This window comes from Somniosus microcephalus, chromosome 22 (genome assembly GCF_052327205.1).
Source record: "Somniosus microcephalus isolate GS21.2 chromosome 22, FLI_Smic_1.0, whole genome shotgun sequence".
Taxonomy (NCBI): domain Eukaryota; kingdom Metazoa; phylum Chordata; class Chondrichthyes; order Squaliformes; family Somniosidae; genus Somniosus; species Somniosus microcephalus.
The window spans coordinates 49,201,846-49,214,427 of NC_141008.1; positions in this window are offsets into that span (position 1 = coordinate 49,201,846).

The window sequence follows — 12,582 nt, forward strand, 5'->3', positions numbered from 1 at the left end:
AGTGAGGGGAAGATTGGGATTAGACTGGGTGGGATATTAAATGTTATGTGGAGTGGGGGAGAGTGGGATTAGACTGGGTGGGATATTAAAGGGTGTGGGGAGTGAGCGGGAGAGTGGGATTAGACTGGGTGGGATATTAAAGGGTATGGGGAGAGAGGGATTAGACTGGGTGGGATATTAAAGGGTACGGGGAGTAAGCGGGAGTGTGGGGTTAGACTGGGTGGGATATTAAAGGGTGTGGGGAGTGAGGGGGAGAGTGGGATTAGACTGGGTGGGATATTAAAGGGTACTGGGAGTGAGCGGGAGAGTGGAATTAGACGGGGTAGGATATTAAAGGATACGGGGAGTGAGGGGGAGAGTGGGATTAGAATCGGGATATTAAAGTATATGGGGGGTGAGGGGGAGAGTGCGATTAGACTGGGTGGGATATTAAATCGTACAGGGAGTGAGGGGGAGAGTGTGTTTAGACTGGGTGGGATATTAAAGGGTACAGGCAGTGAGGGGGAGAGTGGGGTAAGACTGGGTGGGATATTAATGGGTACGGGGAGTGAGGGGGAGAGTGGGATTAGACTGGGTGTGATATTAAAGGGTGTGGGGGGAGAGTGGGATTAGACTGGGTGGGATATTAAAGGGTTTGTGGAGTGAGGGGGAGAGTGGGATTAGACTAGGTGGGATATTAAAGGGTGTGGGGAGTGAGTGGGATTAGACTGGGTTGGATATTAATGGGTGTGGGGAGTGAGCAGGAGAGTGGGATTAGACTGTGTGGGGTATTAAAGGGTATGGGGAGTGAGGGGAAGAGTGGGATTAGACTGGGTGGGATATTAAAGGGTGTTGGGGAATGAGCAGGAGAGTGGGATTAGACTGGGTGGTATATTAAAGGGTACGGGGAGTGAGGGGGAGAGTGCTTTTAGACTGGGTGGGATATTAAAGGGTACGGGGAGTGAGGGGGAGAGTGGGTTTAGACTCGGTGGGATTTTAAAGGGTATGGGGAGTGAGGGGGTGAGTGGGATTAGACTGGGTGGGATATTAAATGGTATGGGGAATGAGCAGGAGAGTGGGATTAGACTGGGTAGGATATTAAAGGGTACGGGGAGTGAGGGGGAAAGTGGGATTAGACTGGGTGGGATATTAATGGGTACGGGGAGTGAGGGGGAGAGTGGGATTAGACTGGGTGGGATATTAAAGGGTATGGGGAGTGAGGGGAAGAGTGGGATTAGACTGGGTGGGATATTAAAGGGTGTTGGGGGTGAGGGGGAGAGTGGGATTAGACTGGGTGGGATATTAAATGGTGTGGGGAGTGAGGGGGAGAGTGGGATTAGACTGGGTGGGATATTAAAGGGTGCGGGGAGTGAGGGGGAGAGTGGGATTAGACTGGGTGGGATATTAAAGGGTGTTGGGGGTGAGGGGGAGAGTGGGATTAGACTGGGTGGGATATTAAATGGTGTGGGGAGTGAGGGGGAGAGTGGGATTAGACTGGGTGGGATATTAAATGGTGTGGGGAGTGAGGGGGAGAGTGGGATTAGACTGCGTGGGAGATTAAAGGGTATGGGGAGAGAGTGGGATTAGACTGGGTGGGAGATTAAAGGGTATGGGGAGCGAGCGGGAGAGTGGGATTAGACTGGGTGGGGTATTAATGGGCATGGGGAGTGAGGGGGAGAGTGGGATTAGACTGGGTGGGATATTAATGGGTGTGGGGAGTGAGGGGGAGAGTGGGATTAGACTGGGTGGGGTATTAAAGGGTACGGGGAGTGAGGGGGGAGAGTGGGATTAGAATGGGTGGGATATTAAAGGGTACGGGGAGTGAGGGGGAGAGTGGGGTTAGACTGGGAGGGATATTAAAGGGTACGGAGAGTGAGGGGAGAGTGGGATTAGACTGCATGGGAGATTAAAGGGTATGGGGAGCTAGCGGGAGAGTGGGATTAGACTGGGTGGGATATTAATGGGTGTGGGGCGTGAGGGGGAGAGTGGGATTAGACTGGGTGGGATATTAAAAGGGAGGGGGAGAGTGGGATTAGAATGGGTGGGATATGAAAGGGTACGGGGAGTGGGGGAGAGTGGGATTAGACTGGGTGGGATATTAATGGGTACGGCGAGTGAGGGGGAGAGTGCGTTTAGACTGGGTGGGATATTTAAGGGTACGGGGAGTGAGGGGAAGAATGGGTTTAGACTGCGTGGGATTTTAAAGGGTATGGGGAGCGAGGGGGTGAGTGGGATTAGACTGGGTGGGATATTAAATGGTATGGGGAATGAGCAGGAGCGTGGCATTAGACTGGGTGGGATATTAAAGGGTACGGGGATTGAGCGGGAGAGTGGGATTAGACTGGGTTGGCTAAATGGTCTGTTTCTGTGCTGGATGCTTCTGTGAACTACAAGCCATTTCCCAACACATTCGCCATTGCTAATATTTGTCAATTATAACTTGAAATCTCAATTGTTATGAAGGCCATCCTGTTTAGTCTTGTGTGTGTTCCTCTAAGCAGACTGTACATTCTGTGACGGACTCGCTGTAAAGCCTGATTCCTGTACATTGCCCAGTATTTGTGTAGCGGTTGTTCCAGTAAACTACATGGGAATGAATGGGGCTGCTTTGTCGTCCTTTACTTCGCTCCCCCTCGTTACGACTCCTGCATGAAACCTACCCCAGAGCATCTGAAGGTTTGTTAATTGCCAGAGTCTGTTACACAATAATTTTGACATGACCCAAAAATTGGAGTCTGTTATTTGCTACAACTTACATTTATATAGCACCTTTAACCGAGTAAAACACCCCAAGGAACTTCACAGGAGCGTTAATTTAAAAAATTTGACACCGAGCCAGATCAGGAGATATTAGGATAGGTGACCAAAAGTTTGGTCAAAGAGGTAGGCTTTCAGGAGCAACTTAAAGGAAGGAGAGAGAGGCGGAGAGGTTTAGAGAAGGAATTCCAGAGCTTAGGGCCCAGGCAGCTGAAGGCACAGCCGCCAATGGTGGAGCGATTAAAATCGGGGGATGCGCAAGAGGCCAGAACTGGAGGAACACAGGTTTGTGGGGCTGGAGGAGGTTACAGAGATAGGGAGGGGCGAGGCCCTGGAGGGATTTGAAAACAAGGATGAGAATTTTAAAATCGAGGCGTTGCTTAATTGGGAGCCAATGTAGGTCAGCGAGCACAGGGGTGATGGGTGAAGGGGACTCGGTGCGAGTTAGGACACGGGCAGCAGAGTTTGGGACGAGCTGAAGTTTACGGAGGGTGGAACGTGGGAGGCCGGCCTGGGGAGTATTGGAATAGTCGAGTCTGGAGGTAACAGAGGCAAGAAGCCAGAAGTGGAGGAGATTGCTGGCGATGCTGTAGAATCCCCCAAGGAGTAGGTGGACAGCTGGATGTGAAACTGAGGAGAGTCCGCCAGGTGCAACAGCCCCCCGCGTCCCCCCGAACCCCGCCTGCCATTTGTAACAGCTGATCTCAGCCTAAGAGGCCCAGAGATGCTGCACTGATCCTTGGAGCCCTAAAAAAAAAAGAAAGACTTACACGTCTACTGGTGCCTTTCAGGACCTCAGGATGTCCTAAAACACTTTACTGTACAATAAAGTACTTTTCAAGTGTAGTCACTGTAATAATGTAGGAAATGTGGCAGCCAATTGGCGCACAGCAAGCTCCCACAAACAGCAATGTGATAATGACCAGATTATTTTATATGTTTGTGATGTTGATTGAGGGATAAATATTTGCCTCAGGACACTGGGGAGAACTCCCCTGCTCTTCTTCGAAATAGTGGCCATGGGATCTTATACATCCACCTGAGAGCAGACGGGGCCTCGGTTTAACGTCTCATCCGAAACACGGCCCCTTCGACAGTGCAGCACTCCCTCAGTACTGCCCCTCCGACAGTGCGGCACTCCCTCAGTACTGCCCCGCCGACAGTGCAGCGCTCCCTCAGTACTGCCCCTCGGACAGTGCGATGCTCCCTCAGTACTTCCCCTCTGACAGTGCGGCGCTCCCTCAGTACTGCCCCTCCGACAGTGCGATACTCCCTCAGTACTTCCCCTCCGACAGTGCGGCGCTCCCTCAGTACTGCCCCTCCAACAGTGCGGCGCTCCCTCAGTACTGCCCCTCCGACAGTGCGGCGCTCCCTCAGTACTGACCTTGCAACAGTGTGGTGCTCCCTCAGTCCCGCCCCTCCGACAGTGCAGCGCTCCCTCAGTACTGCCCCTCCGACAGTGCGGCGCTCCCTCAGTACTGCCCCTCCGACAGTGACAGTGCGGCGCTCCCTCATTACTGCCCCTCCGACACTGCGGCACTCCCTCAGTACTGGTGCTCCCTTCAGCACTGCCCCTCCGACAGTGCGGCACTCCCTCAGTACTGCTCCTCCGACAGTGCAGCGCTCCCTCAGTACTGCCCCTCCGACAGTGCAGCGCTCCCTCAGTACTACCCCTCCGACAGTGCGGCGCTCCCTCAGTACTGACCTTGCGACAGTGTGGTGCTCCCTCAGTCCCGCCCCTCCGACAGTGCAGCGCTCCCTCAGTACTGCCCCTCCGACAGTGTGGTGCTCCCTCAGTCCCGCCCCTCCGACAGTGCAGCGCTCCCTCATTACTGCCCCTCCGACACTGCGGCGCTCCCTCAGTACTGGCGCTCCCTTCAGCACTGCCCCTCCGACAGTGCGGCACTCCCTCAGTACTGCCCCTCCGACAGTGCAGCGCTCCCTCAGTACTGCCCCTCCGACAGTGTAGCACTCCCTCAGTACTGCCCCTCTGACATTGCAGCGCTCTCTCAGTACTGACCCCCGACAGTGCGGCGCTCCCTCAGTACTGCCCCTCTGACAGTGCGGCGCTCCCTCAGTACTGCCCCTCCGACAGTGCGGCGCTCCCTCAATACTGCCCCTCCGACAGTGCGGCGCTCCTTCAGTACTGCCCCTCTGACAGTGCAGCGCTCCCTCAGTACTGCCCCTCCGACAGTGCGGCGCTCCCTCAGTACTGCACTAAGAGTGTCAGCCTAGATTATGGGCTCAAGACTCTGGAATGGGACTTGAACCCACGACATGTGCTACCACTGAGTCCCAAGGCTGGGGAGACGGAAAGTCGGCTAGGTTTCCTGCCCCCGATTGCTGGCCTCTGGTGGACCGTGGCCGTGTGGATGAGGACAGGTTGGCCACGGCTGCGATGTTACCTCACTGTTGAATATCCTAGTCACTGCTCACTGTAGGAATATAGGAACAGGAGGGGGCCAGTCAGCCCCTCGAGCCCGTTCTGCCATTCAATCAGATCATGACTGATCTGTTTCTTAACTCCATCTACCTGCCTTGGTCCCATATCCCTTAATACCCTTTGCCTAACAGTTTTGAAAGTTTCAGTTGACCCCCCAGCCTCAACAGCTTTTTGGGGAAGAGAGTTCCAGATTTCCACCACCCTTTGTGTGAAAAAGTGCTTCCTGATTTCACTAATTGGTCTAGCTTTAATTTTACAGTTCAGTGCAGTACTGAGGGATCGCTGCACTGTTGGAGGCCCCGTCTGCCCTCTCAGATGGGCGTAAATGATACCATGGCAGTATTTTGAAGAAGAACCGTGGAGTTCTCCCCGGTGTCCTGGCCAATATTTATCCCTCAACCAGCAGCACTAAAGCAGATTATCTGGTGATTATCTCATTGTTGTTTGTGGGATCATGCTGTGCATTAATTGGCTGGCACGTTTCATACTTTGCAACAGTGGCTACACTTGAAAAGTACTTCATTGATTGTTAAGCACTTTAGGACGTCCTGAGGTTGTGGAAGGCGAAGTAGAAATGCTTTCTTTTTATCCTAGTTTGATGAAGCGAGTGAGTGGAGTTGGTGCTGTGGGTTTGTGGGCACACATTACCCCAATTAAGTGTTCATAGCATGGATCTGTCCCCGCTCTGGCCAAGTCTAAACCCTGGAGTTGTCTCTAATGTTCTCCCTTCTATTTATGTTTGTGCATTGAAGATATTCAGCATATCTGGAAACACGGTGTCAATTTCCACAAGTATGCTGACAACACCCAGCTTTACCTCACGCACCTCTCTCGACCCCCTCCACTGTCTCTAAATTGTCAGATTGCTTGTCCAACATCCAGGACTGGAGGAACAGAAATTTCCTCCGACTAACTCCGTTCCCTAGCCTTTGACTCCATCCCTCTCCCTGGCAACTGTCTGAAGCTGAACCAGACTGTTCGCAACCTTGGTGTCGTATTTGACCCCTAGATGAGCTTCCGACTACATATCCGCGCCATCACTTAGACCGCCTATTTCGATAACATTGCCCGTCTCAGCTCCTCTGCTGCTGAAACCCTTTGTTACCTCTAGACTTGACTATTCCAACATACTCCTGGCTGGCCTCCCACCTTGCAACCTCCTTAAACTTGAGATCATCCAAAACTCTGCTGCCCGTGTCCTAACTCGCACCAAGTCCTGTTCACCCATCACCCCCTGTGCTCGCTGACCTACACTGGCTCCTGGTCTGGCAACACCTCGATTTTAAAATTCTCATCCTTGTTTTCAAATCCCTCCATGGCCTCACCCCTCCCTATCTCTGTAACCTCCTCCAGCCCTACAACCCTCCTAGATCTCGGCGCTCCTCTAATTCTGGCCTCTTGCGGATCCCTGATTTTAATCGCTCAATCATTGGCAGCCGTGCCTTCAACTGCTTGGGCCCTAAGCTCTGGAATTCCCTCCCGAAACCTCTTCGCCTCTCTCTCCTCCTTTAAGACTCTCCTTAAATCTCCTTATTTCCTAATATCTCCTTATGTGGCTCGGTGTCAAATTTTGTTTTATAACACTCCTGTGAAGCGCCTTGGGACATTTTACTACATTAAAGGCGCTATATAAATCAAGTTGTTGTAGGGGCATCCCAACATGTGTTTGGACTCCCCACTCTGCTGGGTGTCACACACTCCATGTGACACAGGCTCTACCTTAATGGCACTGTTTGGTTACAGTGTGTCTCTGTGTGATGACATAATCATGTGAGTTTGCATTAGGAGTGTGTGTGTGTCTGCGTGATGGCGTTACTAGGTTGGTTTTTTGTGTGCGTGATGATGTAACCAAACTGGTTATTTTGAGTGGAGTGATTATCTGCACGAACACTTAGATTTCTAGACACAAAAGGCATCAAGGGGTATGGGGAAGAGAGTGGGAATATGGTATTGAGATAGAGGATCACCCATGATCATAATGAATGGTGGAGCAGGCTCGAAGGGCCGAATGGCCTACTCCCGCTCCTATTTTTCTATGTTGCTATGTTGTGTGGCCTTCTGCGCATGCGTGCGGTATCCTGGAATTAATTACTTAGGCATGTGGGATCTAATTACACATTCCAGAGAAACTGCTGGGTGTGGCTTGTCCTCCAAGGTGACCAATCAGAAATCAGGTCTTGTCCTCCAAGGGGACCAATCAGAAATCAGGTGTTGGAAATAAACACAACCTAGACTTGGCTATTCCAACGCACTCCTGGCTGCCCTCCCACGTTCTACCCTACGTAAACTTGAGGTCATCCAAAACTCTGCTGCCCATGTCCTAACTCGCACCAAGCCCCGTTCACCCATTACCCCTTGTAGTGTATGTGCCTTTAAGTCAGAACTACTTTTACAGCTCCTGTATACTGTAGTACCGGCAGTGACCACACCTGTATATAAGCTTTGTGCATGCCTCTGTACCCCAGTCTTGAGACTACCCTCCTCCAGTAAAGACCTGTTTATTGTTAATGTACAGCATCTGTGTGATTATTTAATAACAGCATATCCACTGAACCACGGATCCAACAGTGGCGACGAGTGTCGATTCGAATCTACCTGCAACATAAAAAAAATTTTAAAAAATAGTCGAGGCCAGGAACACTGGCGTCGACCACGAGCAACCGCCCAGCAGTCAGGCAGAGATTGAACTTCGCAGGGGAGGCTGTGGAGAGCCGGGCTTGGTTCCCCAGCCACGACGAGCAGCAAGAGACCGACGACAGGTCCAGCGCAGACCCTTCCCGAGCAGCGACGGCTGGAGCCGACCAACGGCGGAGAGAAAGCCGAGCAGCGTCGATGGGGTAAGACAGAGGGTGAAGAGCGCAGGGCGCAGCCGGGGGTTGAACACCGAGCGGCGTTGAGAAAAAGAAAACAAACCGGAGAGAGAGAGGGTAGAGAAACAGCCGGGTTCTAGACTGAGCGGTGTCGAAAAATATAAAAAGAAGAACGCGCAGAGCACAGCCAGGGCTCACGGGCTGAACAGAGTCCATGGGGCGAAGAAAGGGGAGCGCGGGAGACGCCATTGAGCCGCGGAGAAGAAGAAAGAGCGTGGGAGACGCCATTTTTAGAAGCCGCAGTGGAGAAGAAGGGCGAGCGCGGGAAGGAAGGAAAGCGCGGGAGACGCCATTTTGTGCCAGCGGAGAAGAAGGGGAAGCGCGGGAGGTGCCATTTTTGACAGTTAACTCACACCCAAGGATGCCGAAGAGTGGCAGTATCTCTACGTTCGACAATGAAGTCGAAGATTGGGCGACATATGTGGAACGTATTTGTTGTGTATGTACCTTTAAGAGAATAACTGGTCTCAGACTGCAGTACCGGCAGTGACCACCCCTGTATAAAAGGCGCTAGTGAGCCTCTGTTGTTTTCAGTTTCACTATTGACTTCCATCAGTAAAGACTTGTTTTGTTCAACTCCTGCTGTCCGTGTCTCAATCATTCACGGACGTAATACTGGCGACGAGCAGATACGAACCTACCTACAGTCTGCACCACCTCCTGGGATCCATTCCTACAGCGAAGTGAGCAGAGGTCGAGGCCAGAAAGAAAAGAAAGTAAGAGGCAGTAGAAACGGGCGTCGACCGTGGGCATCCGCCCCTGTGTTTGCGGAGTTGAAGATTGCTGGAGAAGTTGTCGGAAGCGGGGCCTGGTTCCTGTCGACGGTGCTTCAGCTAATCGGGCTGGTGGCAGGTAGTGCACTGATCCTTCCTGGGCTGTGGCGGTCGCGAACTCAAGCGGGTGGTTTGCAACGGGGCCGAGCAGCGTTGTCGGGAGGAAGAGAGAGAGAGGGTGGAGCACACAGGGCGCGGCTGGTGCTACGAAGCCGGGCTGCGTATAGACCCGCGAAGAGGGAGGCAAGAGTCCCACAGGGTTGTTCCACGACGGCAAAATAAAAAAAAAATATTAAACGCGCAAGAAACCGCAAGGAGCTGCAGGTTGCAACGGGAACCGCGGAAAGCAGCGCTAACAACAGCAGGGAAGAAGGCAAAGCGCGGGAGGCGCCATCTTAATCAGCGGGGAAGAAGGCAAAGCGCGGGAGGCGCCATTTTAGATTTGCAAGATGCCGAAGACTGGCTGTATCACTGCTTTTGATAATACAATAGAGGACTGGACCACGTATGTGGAAAGAGTCGAGGTATATTTCGAGGCAAACGCAATAGCGGAGGAGAAAAAGGCATCGATATTGCTAAACTTAATGGGCGCTAGAACGTACGGCCTATTGCGGGACCTGATTACTCCAGCCAAACCGAAGGCGAAGAGTTTTAACGAAATTGTTGCTGTCCTACAGGAACACCTAAACCCTGCACCGCTGTTGATAGCAGAAAGATTTAAATTCCACAGGAGAACTCAGCATAAAGATGAGAGCAATGCTGAGTACCTTACGGAACTACGCAAGCTATCAAAGCACTGCCAGTTCAGAGCAGGACTGGCAGATACCCTACGGGACAAATTTGTCTGTGGACTCCTGAGTGAAGGGACAAATTTGTCTGTGGACTCCTGAGTGAAGGAACACAGAAGAAGTTACTCTCAGAGAAAGAGCTGACGCTAGATAAGGCTTTCAGCGTGGCAGTATCGTATGAAGCAGCAGCCAGGGGAGCTGCAGATATTCAACAAAAACCACAGGAATACGGCACCCACGAAATGACACGGGGATTTGCAAAATGTTATCACTGCGGCAGAACTAACCATGACCAGAAGGACTGCTGGTCCAAAGACAAAATATGCAGACAATGCGGGAAGATGGGACACATTGCACGAGTTTGCAGGTCTGGGAAGAAGACCAGCGACAACAAAAAGGCTACTAAGGAACCGTACAAGAAAGTACAAAAGATGACAGACAGTAGTTCCGAAGACCAGATGAGCGATAGTGAATCCGGGAACAGGAGACTAAGCTGTCTCAAACTTCACAATGTAATCGCAAAAGAGGATCACCGAACCATTTGGGTCACCCTCACGATAGCAGGGTCCCAAGTTAAAATGGAATTGGAAACAGGATCAGCGGTAACCGTCATGAATCGACGAGACTACGAGCGGCTATTTTCACACATACACTTGAGAGAGACATCCATCGTCTTGACGATGTATACGGGGCAAAAAGTATACCCCAGAGGAAAAATAAGGGTGCCTGTCGAATACAACGGCAAGAAAATACGGAAATTGTATCTCTACATACTGCCAAATGGTGGACCACCGTTATTGGGATGGGAATGGATCAGGAAGATAAACTTAGATTGGCACTCCATTCATGCAATGACGGTGGACAGTAAAAAAGATGAAGACGTCACTCCTGGACGATTGTCAACAATCTTAGCTGATGCCAAAGAGGTATTTCAACAAGAACTGGGCACGCTTAAAGGTGTAACCGCCTCGATAAAAATAGAAGAGAATGCAGTTCCCAAGTTTTTCAAAGCAAGACCGGTATCATATGCAATTCGCCCAGCCGTCGAGGCAGAGCTGGAGAATCTGGAGAAGGCAGGCGTGTTGTCTAAGGTCGACTGGAGCGAGTGGGCGACACCCATCGTTCCTGTCATGAAGAAAACGTTAAGCAATAAGTCCGGGGAGCCAAGGAAGATTCGCATCTGTGGGGATTTCAAGGTGACGGTGAACCCGGTCCTTCACACAGTACAATATCCTCTTCCAAGGATAGAAGACATCTTCGCCTCACTATCTGGAGGGAAGCATTTTACAAAAATTGACCTAGCACAAGCATATTTGCAGATGGAGGTTGAAGAGTCCTCTAGGAAGTATCTCACAATAAACACTCACAAAGGTCTTTACCAGTATCATCGATTGGTATTTGGAGTAGCATCGGCTCCGGCGATATGGCAAAGAGCGATGGAACAAGTCCTGCAAGGGATTCCGGGGACTCAGTGTTACTTGGACGACATCCTTGTGACAGGTGAAGATGACAGTGAACACCTTAACAACCTAGAACAGGTGCTCACTAGACCACGGGAACATGGGCTGCGAGCCAACCGCCCCAAGTGCGAATTTTTAAAGAAACAGATATCGTATTGTGGCCACGTGATTGATGAAGAGGGGTTACATAAGTCCCCTGACAAAATTGAAGCGGTTGTTAAGGCCCCAGCGCCTGAAAATGTGTCGCAACTGAGGTCATTCCTCGGATTGGTGAATTACTACCATAAGTTTTTGCCGAATTTGTCGACAATTCTGCACCCACTGAACACCCTGCTACGAACGGGGGTAGCATGGAAATGGGGCGATGATTGTAAGCGGGCCTTTCAGAAGAGTAAGGACTTAATCACTTCAAGGGAAGTATTGGCTCACTACAACCCAGCACTGCCGATCAGACTGGCGTGTGATGCGTCTCCCTATGGCATTGGGGCGGTACTGTCACATAAATTCCTTGATGGTTTAGAGAGGCCGATAGCTTTTGCGTCACGCTCGTTAACTTCTGCCGAGCGTAACTACGCCCAGATTGACAGAGAGGCCCTCAGCCTAGTGTGGGGGGTGAAGAAGTTCAATCACTACCTGCACGGTCAAAAATTTACTCTACTAACCGATCATCAACCTCTTGTCTCCATTTTCAACCCTCAGAAGGGCGTACCGATAATGACAGCACAACGGCTGCAGAGGTGGTCCCTTTTCCTAGGGGCACACCAATATGACATCGAGTACAAAGGAACTAAACAGCATGGAAATGCTGATGGATTGTCACGCCTACCATTGCCGACGGTGGAAGAAGACGACCTTGCAGTGGATCCAATGGAGTTATTCCACTCGACCATAGTCGAGTGTCTCCCTGTGACGAATGCACACATAGAAAAGGAAACACGGAATGACCCGACACTATCACGGGTCTATGATTTAACGGTGAAGGGATGGCCAGCACATGGCGAACCACTGCTGCCAGCATTTCCCCCGAGAAGAGAACAGCTGTCAGTGTGCAGAGGAACCTTGATGTGTGGATCCAGAGTAGTAATTCCACCTAAGTTGACGGATAGAGTGCTCAATGAGCTTCATGAGGGTCATCTGGGTGGGGTAAAAATGAAGAACTTAGCCAGAGCGTTTGTGTGGTGGCCGGGAATCGATAGAGAAATCGAAGAGATGACCAAGAGCTGTGCAGGATGCCAGAAGGTCCAAAACGCCCCACCACAAGCTCCTCTGCATCCATGGGAGTGGCCCTCATCTCCATGGCAAAGGGTGCACATTGATTTTGCTGGTCCCTTCATGGACTCGATGTTTTTAATTGCGGTGGATGCACATTCAAAGTGGCCAGAGGTAATAAAAATGTCCTCAACCACCACGGAAAAAACTATCACAGTTTTACGAACCATATTCGCCAGGAATGGGCTGCCTGAACAGATTTGCTCTGACAATGGACCACAGTTTGTGTCTGAAGAGTTCCGG